General features: G+C 33.2%; 2 protein-coding genes and 1 long non-coding RNA gene across 8 annotated transcripts in view; 1 reads left to right on the top strand and 2 right to left on the bottom strand.

Annotated features, from left to right (window-relative positions):
- The window catches only part of Tsp26A (Tetraspanin 26A), a 252,225-nt gene that overhangs the window by 144,195 nt on the left and 94,917 nt on the right, over positions 1 to 13,113 (bottom strand). The gene's annotated exons all lie outside the window — the stretch shown is intronic.
- On the top strand, positions 956 to 5,498 carry LOC141457984 (uncharacterized). The gene is made up of 3 exons (XR_012460694.1): positions 956 to 1,221; positions 1,408 to 1,547; positions 5,106 to 5,498. It is a non-coding gene; the product is annotated as an uncharacterized lncRNA (long non-coding RNA).
- Positions 4,156 to 13,113, bottom strand: part of LOC141457980 (uncharacterized) — a 138,171-nt gene continuing 129,213 nt past the window's right edge. For all 3 annotated transcript variants that reach the window (XM_074135413.1, XM_074135414.1, XM_074135412.1), the window contains 4 exons: positions 10,410 to 10,607; positions 6,309 to 9,417; positions 5,505 to 5,702; positions 4,156 to 4,539 (listed from right to left, as the gene is read on the bottom strand). The gene's annotated coding sequence lies outside the window, so the exon portion shown is untranslated. The remainder of the gene's footprint in view (positions 4,540 to 5,504; positions 5,703 to 6,308; positions 9,418 to 10,409; positions 10,608 to 13,113) is intronic.

Here is a 13,113-nt window from a genome sequence, read left to right as displayed (position 1 = left end):
CTGTGATACGAAAAGTACGACACAAATGGCATACAAGATTCATCGAGATTTCTGGTAAACGTTAAATCAATATAGGTATTACCTAACGTTGTTGGAGAAGTTTCAATATTAGACAAATTGAACTCGCTGAGCATGAAGTCGGGCAATGAGCGGTTTTGTGAGACATCAACATAAAAGTCGCCAACTATCATAATTGGTACAGTAAGATCAGGCTGTAATCGGGTATAATTTTAGAGATGATTTTGGAATATTTTAACAACGATCGTAACATACAGAGTTTAATTTCTGCTAACGCTGTGCCCGGATGGATATACACACGCCCGAGTACGAATTTGAAGATGCCATTGGCCTGTTTCGTTTACTAGTCAGACATCATCAGCTTTTGCGTGTTTCATTTCCAAATAAATTTCCGAAATGTCAATGTTAACTCTATTACAATCAGTGAAGCTATTGATGTTGTGATATATGGCGACTCCACCGACTTTGCGACTTTTACCATTAGATTGTTCTTGAGAAGCCCTTTCCAACCGTATACGATCTCTGTATTTGGTTTTGGCTTTTCGACGCGTAAAGGCCGACATTATATATTTTTGATATTTTTTTATTCTAACACCTTATTATATTCACTGTCACAATTTTGCACTAATGTTTTATATACAATCGATAGATTGTGACGACAGCTGACGATTAAAACTTAAACGAACATCGTAGGTTCTCCGAGTCAAAAGTTATACTAACTGCAAATCTCGATACGCAGCAAAATTATCTCAAAATGGCAGCGCTTCCCCCTCCACCGCGCGCAATGCGTCATAGTCCTCGCTTATCGTAATGAATTATTTGATCCTTTAGCTATCCAGTGGTCTAATTTAATTTTGGATGTAGACGATAGATTCGAAACTGTAATGCCAAACTGTATCCCCCGATTTTGTTATCATTAGATTTTTTGGATTGCTACCATATGATTCAAATTTAAAGACGTATTCACGTCAAAAAAATATTTGGTGACAAAGATTTTAATGAAGAAATTAACAGTTACTATTAGCTTTACTAATGAAAACCTTCAAAAGATATTTATTTATAATGAAGGAAGCGTTATTGAAAAGTATTATAGATTCGTAAATAACCAACCAATAAAATAGAATGAAAACAAAACTACATAAAATCAAGTTATGTACGCTGTTCTGATCCAGCCTCTTCTATTGCCAACTGTTGTGAATTCTGGTAAATTATTAACTATTAATTATAAAAAGCGATATGTTTCCTATCGTGTAGCCTAAATAAATATTGCAGGCAATCTCTAGTTTATCTGCTATATTTTATTTTGCTACATCAGAACATTAATCAGATTATGAGGTTATTTATTACCCTATTGTATGTAGTTTCTTACTTTATGTATGTATTGCACAGGTATTTATTGTTATAATTGCTACTCACTCGATGAAGATGATTGTAAAATAATAGAACTTCACAGTGATAAATTTTTAGAACATGTGGGAGTAAATTGAACAGTAAATTGGAATATGTATGTGCTGATTTTATTCTCAGAAGTAAGCATCATGTGTATAAACAATGTTTGATATTTCAATGTATATTATACACTATAACCACCTAGGACCGGCCAAAATCCAATGTGAAATTCTCATGCATAAACAACTGAAAGCTAGTGGTTTATTAATCCATTAATTAATGAAACGTGTTAAATAACATGGAATCTATTTCGATCCAGTCAAGAAGTATTTTAGATCCCAAGGCTGTTCTCCAAGACAGGTAGCACAGAACGCGAATATGGGAAATTAAAACTTATACAGTAGGACAGCTGTATAAGCTGTTAATTGTCGTTAAAGCACTTATACGTAACTTTTAAAACTTTAAGTGTTTGTTAAGGGGAAATAATAATAGTTACATATGAATATATAGGTTTCATGACCGTAAATTTTGTTAAGCTTAGGATTCAAGATTGGCGAGGAATCAGTCAAATAAAAAACAAACTCGTCTTCTTGCCAATGTTTCGACAAATATATTGTCCTCTTCAGGGCCTGGATATTACAAATACACAAATACAAACAATTCTATATCCGTATATACAGAGTGACCAAAGTTATATGCTCCACCCACTTTTTTTAAAAAAGGCGGGAAATTACGAAAAAATTAAAAACACGTATTTAATCATTTTTAGTCCAGTTTATTTTCAGTGATTGACCCATTTTTTTAAACCCCTGTATCTCGAGATACAGCATCCAACTTTTGTTTTTCAAATGGAACGTTATAATTTTTTTTGCATATTTTAATAGTATTTGAGCTCCTAAAAACCACAAAAAAAAAATTTTTTGAAATCGGTTTGGTTTTTCAAAAGTTATGGTGGCGAAATCAAGATCTGGGCAGGCTAGAGTATTCGACGTTTCAGATTATCGACTAAAGCCACGGGATTAAGGTTACTGTACACTTTATTTTTTAGATATCCCCACAAAAAAAATAGTCCATTGGGGTTAAGTCCAGAGATCGAGGTGGCCACTGGATGAGACAATGAGTTCCTAAGCACTTTTCATGGAAATTTCTGTCCAGGTAACCTCGAACAACTCTCGCCGGGCAACCATCTTGTTGAAAATACATATCTAGCCGACGTTGTAGATGAACATCTTCAAGCAGAACTGGCAAAATGTCTCTTAAAAAAAGGTTAGATACCTTGCACCAGTTAAGTTCTCTCTGTAGAAGTATGGGCCGATTAGTTGATTTCCTAAAACTACACACCAAACGTTTGTAGAAAAAACAACCTGAACGTCGAATAACTCTAGCCTGCCTAGATCTTGACTTTGCCACCATAAGTGCTGCTACAAGCAAAGCGTGGGAGTCCAGAGTTTTGACTTGCCTATCCGTTGGTTGTGCCCAGTTTGAATAGATTCTTTAAAAAAATAACGTAATTTTGACAGTAAACTGAAATTTGTTTTCCATATTTTAAATTATCATTACTTTTGAAAAACCTAACCGATTTCAAAACATTTTTTTTTGTTTTTTTTAGGAGCTCAAATACTATAAAAATATGCAACAAAAAATATAACGTTCCATTTCAAAAACAAAAGTTGGATGCTGTATCTCGAGATACAAGGGTTTAAAAAAATGGGTCAATCACTGAAAATAAACTAGACTAAAAATGATTAAATATGTGTTTTTTATTTTTTCGAAATTTCCCGCCGTTAAAAAAAAAAGTGGGTGGAGCATATAACTCTGGTCACCCTGTATATAACCTGTTCTCCAGTTCTGGCTGTTAGTTTCTGTAACTCAACCAACCCGCACAGCCACGTAAGTTTTCAATAATTATAAAGAATTTATTGTATTATATTTTTATATTACTGTTTTTTTACTGATTTTCTGTGTTACTGAATCTCTAAATTGTTTGTATTTGTAAATTTGTCGAAACGTTGGCAAGAAGACGAATTTGTTTTTTATTTGACCGATTCCTCGCCAATCTTGAATCCTAAGCTTAATAATAGTAACAATAAAAGAAGAGTGCAGAGTGCAGAGGTCGGTGAGCGAGTAAGGTAAGAAGACCCCTGGTAAGAGGTGGGGACGAGAGACGGAGGCAGAAGGAGGATAGCCGTTGCCGAAGTAAGATCACGGATTTGCGGAGAAGCTGGGAATCGGTAAATAGCTAATTGGCGTGAAGTAAGCGTACATCTCTGTTTAAGCATTCTGTGTACCTATAACCTCTCACCAGGGTTCCGACTAAAACTCCGACTTTATTGTGTATTAAGATTTTATTTTTCGTTACTTTTATAGTGAAAAGCGTGTAAGTTCATTTAATTTCTTTCGTTATTTAGAGTTGTACTTTCTAATGCTATTTTAGTTCATTCAAGTGTTTTATGTTGAAATTCTGTTCGGGTCTAGTTTATTAATATGTATGTTTGTCCATCAATAAGTATAAGTTATTAGTCAATAAATAGCCAACATATTGACTGTTTCTCTGATTCCTTCAAAGTCTACAAAGTGATTACAAATGTATTTAGATATATTGTTAGCAATATTATAAATTTTAATTCTTAATTAAAGTCCAGTAGTTCAGAAATAATTAATGGAGTTTTTTTTATCAATTTTTTTGTTTGGCCACCTATAAAAATAATATAATTTAGCTGTAAAATTAATCTTAAATTAATTATTGCATTTTGTAAACAATCAATATTTTATTAAGATGAAAAACAAAGAATTGATTCGCGGAATTAAAAAACAAGAGAAATAGTAGCTACTATGGGGTTGCGCAAAGGGTTAATTTTTAAAAAAAAACAATTTTGCGGAAAATTTGGATTTTCTTCATATTTACATTTTAATGAAATTGACATAAAACGGAAACTACGCATCCCAAAATTACCGCTACAAATATTCCTTTTACTTTGCCACCACGGTTACAACCATCTCTCCTACATGTTCTACAGTATTTAACCACTGTTCCTCCACCCGCTGATTTGCTACCATCTATCAGGTTTTTGCAAAAGTTACTTGTTCCTGGTTTCGCAATACAGCTACGTAATAACCAAGGCTTTTTAGGAGCTGAAACAGAGAATTTATGGAACTTATACATATTATTTACCACCTGTTTAAGAAGTGAAATATAAATATTTTCATCTTAATTTTTCAATTTTTCGTTTACACCATCAGAGAGAGAGACACCAATTGGTTGAAACCATATTTTCATTCTCCGCAATACGAACAAACGGATTTCAAAGGGGAAAACCCATAATTGGTCAGTTCACATTACAATCTCCACGAACACTGTACAGTTAGAGTAAGCAAAACGGGCACCACTTACTTATTGAAAGCACTATCAAAGCGATGTTACCATTTATAAACAAAAGTTCTGTTAGTTAGCCAAGTTCTATAGGTAAGATTTTGAAAAAGTACCTGGGAATTGGAAATGAAGTTCGACAGACGGTCTCTACGGTAGTGGATTTTACATACCTGACCGAGAGCACCTTCATTTTCAATCAGGGATTGGGATAAAGAAATAGAACAAACTTTCATTTGGTACTTCTTCTTAAAGAGGATGGTATATCATCATATAAGAATGTAGAATTCAATGCCAAAGTCGATTAAAGAGGATGTTACCCCAAATCTAGGTTAAAATCCAACTTTAAGAAAAAATTAACAGATGAGGAGAGTAAAGGTTTAAAACAGGAAGAGAGACCTGGACGCTTAAGAGAATACTAGGTCAGAAGTTAGCCGCCGTTGAAATGGACAGAAGATATACAAACTGCTCAAAAGCAAAAGGACAAGGGGCATTTGGAGATGGAGCACTTGTCAGATAGTAACCATCGAAGGCAATACAGGAACATTCTGGATCAAAATGTTCGTCCCCCGGATGACAAGGCTGAGCGACCTGAATTGAGCAAATCGTTTTAAGGGAAACAAAATAAGAATAAATTAAATAAATAAAACAAAAATATTAAATCTTAACAGTATAAATACTTTCCTCTTTTAATTAACTAAATTGGAATTATATTTTATAAATTTCTTACTGGTAAGGTTGACTTTAACACAGAGAAATTCGCTGGTTGAAATTAATTCCGTATTTAAAGGTTCTCCACCCAATATTTTCGATATGTGCATGACATTAGTCGTAGAACACTCTCTTTTACCAAAATCTTTTTTTATAAATGGATCTACGCAATTCTTGTTCATCCAACTATCACAATTGTAGCATTTTAGACAGTATCCTGCAAAATTTAAAAAAACAAAAAGATATATGTGCACATATTTAGCAACAAAATATGAGAGAAATTACTTAGATTCCCAAATAAGTGAATTCGTTAACTCATCTATGTCCCACAATATTTCTCCATAATAGTAAGTCATTCATGGCACAAATAATAAGGCTACCTAGCTACCCGCACCTTTCCGCAGACAATGAACTTAAACCCGAAAAAGGATATTTGAGTATGATGCTTTATAATACACTATCAATTTCGTAGTGTACCAGTACTAGTATAAATATATTGGTTGAGTGCAAAAATAAAATTCTATGTCATTCCAGCAATTATTCCTTTGTTTTGATTTGCCAAAATAAAGTAAGTTGGTGCTCATTTCAGCAAATATTTCCCACAGTTCTCTTTGTTTTTGAGGTTGTTTTCCCCCAATTATGGCTATTTGTATAATCTAGCTCAGCTATAGATATCGCACTGGTCCGAGCGATAATGCATCTCTTGAATTAAAATTGTTAAGTTTCTGAAGTATACTTTTACCTCATAAACCTCAAACCTCTTACACATTGGCTTGTAAGAATAAATATATATTTGAAAGTTTAAATTAAAAAAATAGATTACCAGTATTAATGGATAATGCTACGATGACAATTTCAAACAAGATAAAGGCGTACATTCCTAGTGTATGTTAATCTTGCTAATGCTTACGTTTCTGGACTAACGTCATACAAAATGCCTACATATGATTGAAAGGCAATTAAATAGAAATAAACGACATATGGGAAGGGTTGTTAGGAGTGCATCTGTAAAATGAGATTTATTAACAATTTAAATACAAAAATCAGTTTTTAAAGGTTAAGTATGTGGGTTGATTAAACGTCAAAAGGTACTTGATTTGTTATTTTTTGTCCTCTAAACATCCCTAATATACAACTTTTTAACCAGTTAAGCGTGAAATTTAGTTTAAAAAACCCCCCACAGTGTGTGGAATTAAAATCAGACAATGACTTGTATAGACGTCATACGCAGGGCACAACAACCAAAAGTTTACGTCATAACAGCCACTGCAAGCACATTTTCTGCAATTTCTGGAGTTTGAGATTACAGAGCATTCTGTGTTCTTTTTAAATCTTGCACCACTTCACGTAGGCATTGCTTCTAGTTAAATAGAGATGCAAGAGCTTTTACAAGAAAGAAAAGAGCTTTGAATTCTGTGCAAAATGAAATTATGCTCGTACTGAGTTGTAGACCTGTATCTAAGGTAAGAACGGCATTGCACAAGGGTTGAGAGCTTCTATTTGTGTGCGTAATTCCAAAGCAGCTCTAATGCGGAGATCAAACATGAGACCAACCACTTATCATTTGTCTGGCTCCCACCGCAGTTCTATTAGTAAGGTAAAGGAAACATCACACCAAATAATATTCATATTGTATTTTATTAAAATTTCGAGTTTTTATAGTTAATGGCCATTTTATATTTTTCACAACGAGTGTGAGTGTACACGTCGAACGCACTTATCTTTTTAAAATGTAAGTTTATTAAGGAGATATACAAGTTGGGTTGCTCTTATTCATAAGAATTAATTTCAGAAACCAATAGAAGATTAGAAAATATCGGTTAAAATGACTAAACAATTACTTTATTTTTACCAATTACTAGATTTTTAAAATCTTTAATTATTTTTTTTTTTTGTTCTTTGCGTTACAAATAACATTTTTTGCAGTCAGAGGACCTCCCAAAATGTGAATTTCTGGTGAAAAATTAATACTGAAAACCGTTCACGAGTTGATAAAATAGTAAATTTGATCTTAAATATCTCACCAAATATTAAGAATACCGAAACGGGATCAACGTCATTTTTCACAATTTTTTATGTACTTTTCGCAATCATTGTCAAAACCAGTGGTCCTTATGAAACCCCAATTGAGTTTTTGGCCATAACTCCGCCAAAAATGAAGGTACAGCATCGGGTTGAAAAATTTGGAAACTAGACCAAAAAAAAACATATAGTTTACTTCGTGGGTTTTTTGAAATTCCGCTTTCCTAAAAAGTTATTATTAGGGATTGGTGCGTTTTTAATGGATCACCCTGTATAACCAGCGTAATTCCATGGAATATAATAATGAATATATTCAGTAAATTTAGAAATTACTTGGGAAATTTAAGATTTTTATTTTTCTAAACAACATCCTGGACAAATATGAGCACAAAGGAAAAGCCCTAAAAAGGAAGAATTAACCTCTAACAACCTTATCTTATAGGGCAAGGTTATTCAGGTCAGCCGTCTGTTCTATTTTAAATAGTAATAGCAAAGTCAGCAAACAGTTGACTAGATCCGGCGAATCCTTGCACAATACGAGTATTTACCAAAATAAGAAAAAAAATATCATCTTTCTCTCATCCATTCTTACAATTATGTAAATACATTTCCAATAATGTGGGATTCAAAACCGCGCATAGGACCAACAACAAACTGGCAAATAGGGCACAAATCAAAACTAACAACTCTTATGACAACAGCGGTATATACAAAACTAGTTTGTCCAGACTATGGTAGTACCTATACTGATCAGAGCGGGAGAAAAATCCAAGACAGATAGAAAGAACACTCTCCACCGACGGTCTATGACCATGGTGATTGTCTAGTTTATTATGTGTAAATGTGTTAAATTTGTAATATTTATGTGATTATAATTTAATAAACACTATTATTACTACTATAAAGAACACATCCGCTCTTACAAACATAACCTACGCAAACCTCCTTATCAAAACACAGTCATCAACTGGACAGTATGCAACACAATGACTCTGTTACATTCAGGAAACAAAGGAAGGCTTACGGACAACTTAGAATCATACAAACGGAAATCCATTCACCAAAACAATATGAAAGACCAAATTAACTGTAACTCTGATAAACTCTTTACAGTCTTTCAGTACCAAACACATCGACACAGCTGAGCAAACCTCTCAAATAAAAAGAAAAACACGAGTGTAACGAGCGAGTAGCATGTCCGCTACTATTAAAGTTCTTCTTTTTAAGATTTTATTTCTTTATGCATTATTTGTTCAACGATTAGAATCACATATTCATCAATATTTAATTTAAAAATTATTTGACAATACCAATGAACTAGGTATGATTCAATTTTCGCTGCATACGTTCTCACCACTTCCATTGTACAATTATAAAACATTACCTACGCACAAAAAATGTTACAAATTTTAATTCTTAATTAAAATCAAGTAGTTAGAAATAATTCATATTTAATAAACTTATTTTATCAATTTTATTGAACATTGAACATTTTACAAAAAATAATATATTTTAGCAGTAAAATTAATTAATTAATGCATTTTATTACGATTTTTATAAAATAATAACTTTTTATTACGAAGAAGAACAAAGAATCGAGGCAAAATTCGATAAACAAAAAAGACGAGAAATACTGGGCACAATAGGGCTGCGTAAAGGCTTCATATCCAAATTTCACCACAAATTTGGTAAAAGTTTTGGAAAAACGCAAACTAAGCAAGCCCCAATTATCGCTAACCATATTCCTTTTACTTTTCCAACACCATTACAACCATCACTTTCACACGTTCCGCAGTAATGCACAGTGTCCAAACTCAACCATGATTTGCTATTTTTTATGAGCTCTTCGCAATAGTTGTTTGCTGCGGGTTTCACGACACAGTTACGTATTAAAGGATTTTGAAAAACACCTGAAACACAGAATTTATGGAACTTATAAATATTATTTACCACCTGTGGAAGAAGTGAAATATAAAAATTTACATCTTAATTTTTCAATTTTTCGTTTACTCCATCAGAGAGAGAGACAGCAATTGGTTGAAACCATATTTTCACTCTCCGCAAGACGAACAAACGGATTTCACGGGGGAAAACCCATAATTGCTTAGTTCACTTTACAATCTTCACGAACACTGTACAGTTGGAGTAAGTAAAACGAGCATCACTTACTTATTGAAAGCACTATCAAAGCGATGTTACCATTTATAGACAAAAGTTCTGTTAGTTAGCCAAGTTCTATAGGTAAGATTTTCCCAAAGTACCTTGGAAATGAAGTTCGACAGACAGTCTCTACGGTAGTGGATTTTACATACCTGACCGAGAGCACCCTCATTTTCAATCAGGGATTGGGATAAAGAAATAGAACCAACTTTTAATTTGATAATTCTTCATAAAGAGGATAGTATATCATAACATATAAGGATGTAGAATTCAATGCCAAAGTCGATTAAAGAGGATTGTTTCCTCAACTCTAAGTTAAAAACAAACATTAAGAAAAAATTATCAACAGATGAGGAGAGTAAAGGGTTAAAACAGGAAGAGAGACCTGGACGCTTAAGAGAATACTAGGTCAGAAGTTAGCCGCCGTTGAAATGGATAGAAGATATACAAACTGCTCAAAAGCAAAAGGACTAGGGGCATGTGGAGATGGAGCACTTGTCAGATAGTAACCATCGAAGGCAATACAGGAACATTCTGGATCAAAATGTTCGTCCCCCGGATGACAGGGCTGAGCGACCTGAATTGAGCAAATCGTTTTAAGGGAAACAATCTGCCATAATAAAAATAAATTAAATAAATATTTAAAATAAATAAATAAAACAAAAATATTAAATCATTACAATATTTTATATTTATTTTATTTTATAAACTAAATTGGAATTATATTTTATAAATTTCTTACTGGTAACGTTGAGTTTAACACACTGAAATTCGCCGGTTAAACCTCGTTTCTTAAAGAAATCTATATTACTCAATATTTTCGATATATGCATGACAATATCCGAAGTACACTCTGTTTGAACAAAATTTTTTTTTGTAAATGGATCTAAGCATTTCTTGTTCTCTGTACTCTCACAATGGTAGCATTTTAGACAGTATCCTGCAAAATTTTAAAAAAACAAAAAGATATATGTGCACATATTTAGCAACAAAATATGAGAGAAATTAGATTCCCAAATAAGTGAATTCGTTAACTCATCTACGTCCCACAATAATTCCCCATAATAGTAAGTCATTCATGGCACAAATAACAAGGCTACCTAGCTACCCGCACCTTTCCACAAAGACTATGGCCTTAATTCCTAAAAAGGATATTTGAGTATGATGCTTTATAATACACTATCAATTTCGTAGTGCACCAGTACTTTTATAAATATATTGGTTGAGTGCAAAAATAAGTTCTATGTCATTCCAGCAATTATTCCTTTGTTTTGATTTGCCAAAATAAAGTAAGTTGGTGCTCATTTCAGCAAATATTTCCCACAGTTCTCTTTGTTTTTCAAGTTGTTTTCCCCCCAATAATGGCTATTTGTATAATCTAGCTCAGCTATAGATATCGACTGGTCTGAGCGATAATGCATCTCTTGAATTAAAATTGTTAATTTTCTGAAGTATACTTTTACCTCATAAACCTCAAACTTCTTACACATTGGCTTGTAAGAATATATAAATATTTGAAAGTTTAAGTTAAAAAATAGATTACCAGTATCAATGGTGAATGCTACGATGACAAACAACATAAAGGCGTACATTGCTAATGTATGCTAATCTTGCTAATGTTTAGGTTTCTGCACTAATGTCGTACAAAAAATGCAAACATATGATTGAAAGGCAATTAAATAGAAATAAACGACATATGGGAAGGGTTGTTAGGAGTGCATCTGTAATATGAGATTTATTTACAATTGAAAAAAGTTAAGAGTATGTGGTTGATTAAACCTCAAAAGGTACTTGATTTGGGTATTGTTGGCCTCTAAACAACCCTAATGCACAACTTTTTAACCAGTTAAGCGTGGAATTTAGTTTTAGAAACCACCCACAGAGTGCGGAGTTAAAATGAGACAATTATTGTATAGACGTCGAACGCAGGGCACAACAACCAAAAGTTTACAACGTCATAACAGTCACTGCAAGCTCATTTTCTGCAATTTCTAGATCATGAGATTACAGAGCATTCTGTGCTCTTTCAAAATCTTGCACCACTTCACGTAGGCATTACTCTAGTTAACTAGAGTTGCAAGAGCTTTTACAAGGAAGAAAAGAGCATTGAATTCTGTGCAAAATGAAATCATGCTCGTACTGAGTTGTAGACCTGTATCTAAGGTAAGAACGGCATTGCACAAGTATAGAGAGCTTCAATTTGTGTGCGTAATTCTCAATCTCTAATACGGAGACCAAACATGAGACCAACCACTTATCATTTGGCTGACTCCCACCGCAGTTCTATTAGTAAGATAAAGGAAACAACCCACCAAATAATATTCATATTGTATTTTATAAAAATTTCGAGTTTTTATAGTTAATGGCCATTTAATATTTTTAAATACTACGTATACACGTCGAACGCACTTATCTTTTTAAAATGTAAGTTTATTAAGGAGCTATACAAGTTGGGTTGTCCTTATTCATAAGAATTAACTTCAGAAACCAATAGAAAATTAGAAAATATCGGTTAAAATGACTAAACAATTACTTTATTTTTGCTCTCATTTTCGATAACTGTAAAAGCACTCGAATATTTTGAAAGCAACTCCAGACTCATGGTAAAATACCAATTCGAAATTAGTTGCGTGCATGTTACATTATTTGTCAAGTTAATAAGTGCTGGTAATTTCAATAAAACCAAATACAAACCAATTTAAGGACGAAAGGGAAACTAAATAATTATCTTTCCACATCCAATATGTAAAAAGTAAAGTAATGTCTACGATATTCACGTGGACTTTACGTTCCCAGGTCTAGGCCTTGGATTTTATTTATTGGTTAATATTATGTTTACGTATTCTATGCGAATGTAATCAATTTACTTTTAAACAAATATTTCCTTCAATACAACTTCCATATGTAAATTCATAAAAAAAAAAAAAAAAAAAAAAAAAAATATGTAAATTAGAAATCACGAAGGATAAATAGATGCTTGTAATGTAGGAGAAGAGAAACTACCCAGCGGTAGCAGTCTCCAAACTACAGGATATCCCTGACAATGATGATTACTATGGTCTCTTCAGACTGTAAGGAAGTCGTGGCGCCATTGACGTTTCAGTTGGCGTGGAAGATTGTCAGGAATATAGCGGTAGGCAGCAGACAGTACAAGAGGATTAGAGCAATTAGAGAGAACAGATTGGGAACTTGTGATATTTCGTCTTGGCGAATTGGTGTACGAATGGGATGTTGAGGTCGTCGTGAAGAACGAGGTTAGTTACCGTAGAAAAGAGAGTCAGCTATCTGTCGGAGGAGTTTTCACTGAAATGTTTGTACAGTCCGTATAATTTGTAGGTTTTAACTGAACCCCATAGCATGTATCAATTGTTTCAGTTCTGTGGGTAATTTAAAGCTTTGTCCAACTAGTCTGTAAAGAAGTTTTGCACGTTTTGTGGTTGTCTTTT

The sequence above is a fragment of the Rhodnius prolixus genome, unplaced genomic scaffold (assembly GCF_049639745.1).
Source record: "Rhodnius prolixus isolate KJV_2025 unplaced genomic scaffold, Rpr scaffold_5, whole genome shotgun sequence".
In the NCBI taxonomy this organism is placed as follows: domain Eukaryota; kingdom Metazoa; phylum Arthropoda; class Insecta; order Hemiptera; family Reduviidae; genus Rhodnius; species Rhodnius prolixus.
Note: the sequence above shows the minus strand (reverse complement) of the source record. Positions and strands in the feature narration are given on the sequence as shown.